The sequence below is a fragment of the Crocodylus porosus genome, unplaced genomic scaffold (genome assembly GCF_001723895.1).
Source record: "Crocodylus porosus isolate Cpor-Errol unplaced genomic scaffold, CroPor_comp1, whole genome shotgun sequence".
NCBI classification, from domain to species: Eukaryota; Metazoa; Chordata; order Crocodylia; family Crocodylidae; genus Crocodylus; species Crocodylus porosus.
The window spans coordinates 25750607-25757941 of NW_017728917.1; the positions used below are offsets into that span (position 1 = coordinate 25750607).

At 47.8% G+C, this 7335-nt stretch overlaps 1 protein-coding gene across 1 annotated transcript in view; it reads left to right on the forward strand.

Annotated features, from left to right (window-relative positions):
* The window catches only part of WNK2 (WNK lysine deficient protein kinase 2), a gene marked incomplete at its 5' end in the record, with an annotated part of 206484 nt that overhangs the window by 46451 nt on the left and 152698 nt on the right, over positions 1-7335 (forward strand). The gene's annotated exons all lie outside the window — the stretch shown is intronic.

Here is a 7335-nt window from a genome sequence, read left to right on the forward strand (position 1 = left end):
GCCCCACTGCCTCACTTTCCATTCCCTGCCCCCCCCCAATCTGCACCTTTCATGTCTGCCCCTTTCGAGCTTACCTTAGCAGAGAACTCTTTGAGCTTAAACACAGAAAGAAAACTTACAGGAAGTGGAAGCTTGGACAAGCAACTTGGGAGGGGTATAAAAGTATTGCTTGGGCATGTAGGGATGTAATCAGGAAGGCTAAAGTGCAATTGAAGTTGCAGCTAGCAAGGCATATGAAGAATAACAAGAAGGGTTTCTATAAGTATATTAGCAACAAAAGGAAAGTTGGGGAAAGTGTGAGTCCCTTACTGGATGGGGGGAGGCAACCTAGCAACAGATGATGAGGAAAAGGCTGAAGTATTCAATACCTTCTTACTTTGGTCTTCACAGGTAAGATCAACTCCCAGACTACTTCACCAGGTAGCAAAGTTTGGGGAGAAGGTGAGCAGCTCTCAGTGACAAAAGAACAGGTTAGAGACTATTTAGAAAAGCTGGATGTGTATAAGTTCACGGGGCCCGATGCAGTGCACCCAAGGGTGCTGAGGGAGTTGGCTGATGTGATTGCACAGCTACTGGTCATTACCTTGGAAAACATATGGCAACTGGGGGAGGGAGATGGGTCTTGGACAGTTGGAAAAGGGCAAATATAGTGCCCATCTTTAAGAAAGGGAAGAAGGATCTGGGGGCCTACAGACCAGGCAGTCTCACCTCAATCCCTGGAAAAATCATGGAGTAGGTCATCAAGGAGTTGGTTTCTAAGTATTTGGAGGGTAAGGTGATTTAGGAACAGTCGGCATGGATTCACCAAAGACAAGACATGCCTGACCAACCTGATTGCTTTCTATGATGACTGGCTCTGTGGATCTGGAAGAAGCAGTGGATATGATATACCTTGACTTCAGCAAGGCCTTTGATACCATCTCCCACAGCATTCTTGCAAGTAAGCTGAGGAAGTGTGGGATGGACTGCAAGGGGGATAGAAAGCTGGCTGGATTGTTGGGCTCAAGGGGTAGTAATCAATTCCCGGAGGTCTAGCTGGCAGCCAGTATCAAGTAGTGTGCCCCAGGGGTTGGTCCTGGGGCTGGTTTTGTTCGATATCTTCCTTAATGATCTGGAAATGGGTTGGATTGCACCATCAGCAAGTTTGTGGATGACACCAAGCTGGGTGTGTAGTAGGTACACTGGAGGTTAGAGCTAGGATTCAGAGTGACCTAGACAAATTGGAGGACTGGGTCAGTAGAAATCTCATGAGGTTCAACAAGGACAAAGTCCTGCACTTGGAACAGAAGAGTCCCATGCACTACTATAGCCTGGGGACTGACAGGCTAAGCATCAGTTCTGCAGAAAAAGACCTGTGGGTTACAGTGGACAATAAGATGGATACGAGTCAGCAATGTGTCCTTGTTACCAAGAAGGGTAACACCATACTGGGCTGCATTAGTAGGAGCATTGCCAGCAGATCGAGGGAAGTAATTTTTCCGCTCTCTTATGCGCTGGTGAGGCCACGTCTGGTTTAGTTTAGAGTCCCCCCCACTATAGAAAGGATGTGGACAAGTTGGAGAGAGTCCAGCGGGGAAGCAACAAAATGGTTCGGGGGTGTGGCACATGACTTGAGGAGAGGCTGAGGGAACTGCGGTTTATTTCATCTAGAGAAGAGAAGACTGAGGAGGGATTTGATAGCAACATTTAACTACCTGTTGGATGCTTTCCAAAGAGCATAGCTAGACTGACCTCAGTGGTGATGAGTGACCAGAGAAATAGCAGTGGTCTCATGTTGCAGCGAGAGAGGTTTTGGTTGCCTATTAGGAAGAACTTTCTTACTAGGATAGTGGTGAAGCACTGGAATAGGTTATGTAGAGAAGTGGTGGATTCTTTATCCATGGAGGGATTTTAAGGCCTGGCTTGACAAAGCCTTGGCTGGGATGATCTAGTTGTGGATGATCCTGCTTTGAGTAGGCAGTTGGACTAGGTGACCTCCTGAGGTCCGTTCCAACCTTAATTTTCTGATTCTATGATTTTCCTGTGGAACCCCTGCTTCTTCTCCGTTGCCTTTACCTTCCAGCCCTAGCCCAGCCTGGGAGCAGCAGTGGCAGCTGTCATTGGGCCAGGCTGGAGTCAGAGCAAGCATGTGCTTTCTGCTCCAGGCTGGAAGGGGCAGGAGCTGGTGGAGGCGTGCTGGAGCTGGAGGGTAAGTAGGATGGGAGGGGTCCAGAGGCAGTGTGAGGGCCAGTCAGCAGCTATGGCCCCAGCCCTAATCCCAGGTTGGGACTGGGACTGGAGCAGCCCCCTGCCCTCCTGCTGCCTCATACTTGTCTTGGATCCAAGTAAATATGGTCTCTCTGCAGTCCTTGGTGACTTAAAGATTCTGTCACATAAATATTTAAGTGGCGGAAATATGAATCACTCTCAGTAGGTCTGCATTGGAGTGGAATGTGCAATTATCATTTGACCAGCTAAAAGTAGCAAGACACTTTTGGTCCTAGAGGCTGTTAGTTAAATTAAGCTCATAGTCTTTAACTTAATTTGTCACATCTCAGTCTGTATTGTTGTCTTTCATTAACTCAGTTTGCACTGAGGTTCTAGTAGACGCTATTGAAAGTTTTGAAACAAAGATGTGCTTAGTTCAAATACAAGAATGCATTTTAGCATTTCATATTTAAAGAGATAAAAATACTAAAGTTGGTGTCTGTGAAACTCGTTTCTCATGCAGAGACTAAAATTTAGTGAGATTTGTGTAAAGCTGAGTTTTATCTTTGTTTAAATGGAGATGGGCAGATTAGTTCAGAAAATATCACTTGCATAGAATTTGGGTGCTTATAAAATGCAAGTCATACCTGTTACTATGAGCCCTTCAGCCTTTCTCTTAAGCTACTGTTGCTTATTTTACTGTTCTTGAGCACAGCTCTTGGCTTGTGGCTGCTGTGTTTTTTGTTTTTTTGTGGGTTTTTTTAACCTCATTCAGGCATCCTTAGGTTGAATACTGTTTGTGCTCAAGAAGGCTTTGCAGTTTATGATGTTGAGGCATTATGTTGTACATGGGAGCACTGGGTTGGTTAGCAGCAGCAAAATTAAAGCCAAATGGTGGAGAATGGGAAGGGTGAATGGGCACGACAGAGGTAGAACCATATTGAGGCAATGAGGTCTGGGGAAAGGAAGCAAAACAGCAGATTAATAGTATCTAGGTGCACTGAAGTACATTGGATCTATCCATTTAACTTCAACAGCAGTCTCCTAATGTTTCTCCAAGGATAAGTCCCAAAACACTCTCTTGGGTGTTTCAGAGCAAGCACAGTGTTAGTAATAATGAATATAGTCCATTTTACAGTCCAAGCCTTTATGTTTAACATTAATCTCCTCAGGCATTTTTTTCCTAATCTATAGTTTCATTATTTCATTTTTCTGTATAAGTAACATTTTCCTCACAATTGAACAAAGACTTATTGTACAATGAAACCCACCTACTGTACTCACCTGTCACATCTTAGGGAATTGAGGAAGCTTATTTACAGGATTTAAATTCTTTGCAATCAGCAGCTGTTACCGTTGGTGATGGCAAAATACTTTGCCTGAAGTGCTTGATCTCCATTGCTGGTAATTAATCTGTTTTGTACTAAGGAAAGTTTTTTTGTGCTATGCCAAATGTAGTGACTTGAGTGTCTGGCATTTTCCAATTTTTTTTAAAAAAGCATATTGATCAGCTTTTATTAATAGGAAAACCTCTAAGGAGATTATATTATCTGAGTGTTGAAAAGGTAGGGGGGTGGGGACAAAAAGGAAGTACTCAAACTTGTATATAAGCCAGTGACGTACATCTACTGACTTATCCCCTCCTCTAGGAGTTTTTTTTTTAAATACAGGTCTTGTTACTTAATGCACAGAGCTAACCTTTTACTGAAAGCTGGTACCTGTAGGCCAGAAGTCTTTCTCTGGAAAAGTAAGACATTGGTTTTTATTTGGGGCTTTTTCCCCTCGAATGTATTCAGTCCTCTAATATATGATGCATATGCAGTATAAAGCAGGGGCAGGCAAAATATGGCCCACTGGCCAGATCCAGCCCCACAGACCATTCTATCTAGCCCATGGGGCCCTTAAAAAATTTAGAAAAATTTAATATTAATCTCCCCCTGGCTGCCTGTCCAAGATAACAGGCAGCCAGGGGCAGTAGGACCCAGGGGAAGCTTCTGGCAGAACCAAGTGGCTGCAGAAGCAAGGCTCACCCAGCCCCTCCCCTCCCACCTGCAGCTGGAAACTCCTGCCTAGCAGAGGGTTCTGGCCTGGGACCATGGGCCTGTTCCTGCCTCCCACTGCTGGAGGGAAATTCAGATTCATAGATTGTAAGGCTGGATTGCAAGGACCTTGGAAGATCATTGGGTCCAGCCCCCTGCACCAAGCAGGAAAGATAAATGGGGGTCAGGTGACCCGAGTAAGGTGACTGTCTAGTCTTGTCTTGAGGATTTCCAGGGTAGGTGGAGGGAGCTTATTCCAGAGGACACCCTGACTGTGAAGTAGTTTTTCCTAATGTTGAGCCTGAATTGTCTTCCAGGAGTTTGTGACCATTACTCCTAGTTATCCCCTCGGGTGCCCTGGTGAACTGTTGCTCGCTGAGCCCTTGAGGTCCTCGCCTAGTGTAGCGGTAAGCTGCTACCAGGTCCCCTCTCTGCCTTCTTTTCTTCAGGCTGAAGAATCCCAGTTCCCTCAGCCTTTCCTTGTATGGTTTGCTGTGCAAGACTGATCATACAGGTGGCTCTTCTTTGGACTCTCAAGCTTGTCCGTGTCTGTGGTGAAGTGCAGTGCCCAGAACTGGATGCAGTACTCTAGCTGCAGTCTCACCGGTGCTGAGTAGAGTGGAGGAATTACTTCCTTGGTCTTGCTGGAGATGCATCAATTGATACATGCTGGAGTATTATTTGCCCTACTGGCTACAGCATTGCACTGCCGGCTCATATTAATACTGTACTCTATTCTTACCCTCAGGTCCCATTCATTTGTGATGCTAGTCAGTTTGGTGCTGCCAAGCCTGTAGGGGTGTTAGGGGCTGCTTATCCTGAGGTGGAGCACTTTATATTTCTTGATGTTGACCTTCATTAGATTCTGACCCACCTAACTTGCTAGCTTGTCTAGGTCTGCCTGTATCTGTAGCCTGTCTTCAAGTGTGACCATATTTCCCCCTTGGTGCAATTCACAAACTTGACCAGTGAGGTCTTCACCTCCACATCCAAATCATTAATAAAGATGTTGAAAAGCACTGGACCAAGCACTGACCCCCTGTGGGACACCACTGCCCACTTCTCGCCAGGTTGACACAAATCTGATACGACTCTGGGTCCTATCCTGCAGCCAGTTTCTCACCCACCTGACTGTCTCATAGTTAAGCCCACAATCCTCCAATTTTCTTGTAAGGACATTGTGTGATACTATATAAAAGGCCTTTTGGAAGTGTAGGTATACAATGTCAACCCGGTCTTTCATGTCCAGGTGGCAAGTTACCTGGTCACAGAAGGAGATGAGGTTGGTAAGGCAAGACCTGTTTGTAATGAAGCCATGCTGGTAAGGGGGGGTGTGGATATGGGGTGGAGAAAAGGGGGAGGAGAAAGAAGCAGGGGAGGACTGCAGGCAATCACCTTAGTCTTCAGGGTCAGGCTGAGCTGGCTGCTATAGTCCTGGCACTGCAGCTGGGAACAATGTGGTGCCAGAGTGGCCGGCTGAGGGGTGGAGAGGAGCAGTGGCAGCCACAGGCAGGGAAGCGCTGAAAGCTACAGTGAAGTAGAGGGGAGGAAAGGGCAGCAAACAGGTGTATTGGAGTCCAGTGACAGCTGGGTGGGAGCATAGGCCCATACAGGTGTGCTAGGGCCAGCATAGGCCCAGAGCAGGGTGGCAGGAGTGTGGAACATGGATTGGCTGGGGCTCTGGAGCCGAGCCGGCTCCCCCTCTTCCTGCTGGTGCAGCCTGGCCCGGCTCCAGAGCCTCTGCCCGGTCCTCCTGCCACACTGCTCTGAGCTGTGCTGGTGCTGGCCCTGGGACACTGGCATGGCCCCATGCTCCTGCCCAGCTGTCACTGCACTGCACTCACTCCCACTTGCCCCTGACCTGTCGCAGCCATTTACCTGCTGCTTCCACTGCTCCCATCCACCCTTCCACTGGTGGGTTAGGCACGATGTAGTTCCTGGCTGCAGTGCTGTGACTACAGGATGGAGCAGGAGCTGACTTGGCTCCTGAAATTCTCAGCTGGCTCTATGTGGTGCCAGCCAGGTTGGTCCAGCTCTTGCTGCGTCATGCTGTCTTGCCCATGCATCAGGGACATGGTGCTGGCTCAGTGAGCTGGGGAGAAGGATGGTGAAGCGGGAGAAGTGCAGCAGTGGTAGATGGAGGGGGAAGTGGCTGCAAGTGGGAGCATGGAGTCATGCTGGTCTCCCAGGGCCAGGAGTGGTAGGAGTGCAGAACTCAGGCTTGGAGGAGCACTGGGTGGGCTCTGCCTGCGACTGGTGGCTGTGGGCAAATCCTCCCCAGCCACCCAGCCCCCACAACACTCACAGCCTCCTGCAAACCACCCCCACAAACACACACCCCATGCCCCCCCAGTATACAAGAGTAAGACTTCATTTTAAGTTATTGTGCAATCACCTCTGTGTGCACTGCACAAACGCATGTAAATCAGGACAAAAATATTTTTTGAAATGAAATTAATGTTGTAGTAGAGGTTTGATTTTTAGAATATAATTTGGTATTTTTCTGGTTCTGAGATGACAAATCCTTGCTGAAAGGAGTACTTCTGAGGGGGCAAGGGGATGGACTTCCAGTGGCAGAGGTCAGGGGTCAGAGGGTGGGACTTCCAGTGCCAACATGGTGACCAGAGGATGGGACACCTGCTAAGAGGTAGGGCTGTCTTTGTGGCCCTGGACAGCTTGCCAAAACTCAGTAAGTGGCCCTCTGACTGAAATAATTGCCTGCCCCTTGTATAAAGACTAACAGTGATCATTGTGTATGAATAATAAACTAATTTATTTCTAGCCACTATGTGCTGCATCTTACCAAAAAATGTCTTTGAAGAAGTTTCATAGTTTCTAGGGTCAGAAGGGACCTGAGCAGATCATCGAGTCCAACCCCCTGCCATGGCAGGAAAGATTACTGGGGTCAAACGACCCCAGCAAGATGAGCATCTAACCTCCTCTTAAACACCCCCAGGGTAGGAGCCAGGACCACCTCTCTTCGAAGCTGGTTCCAGACCCTAGCCGCCCTGACCGTGAAGTAGCGCCTCCTGATATCTAACCTAAACCTACCCTCTGCCAGCTTGTGACCATTATTCCTGGTCACTCCTGGCAGTACTTGGGGGAACAG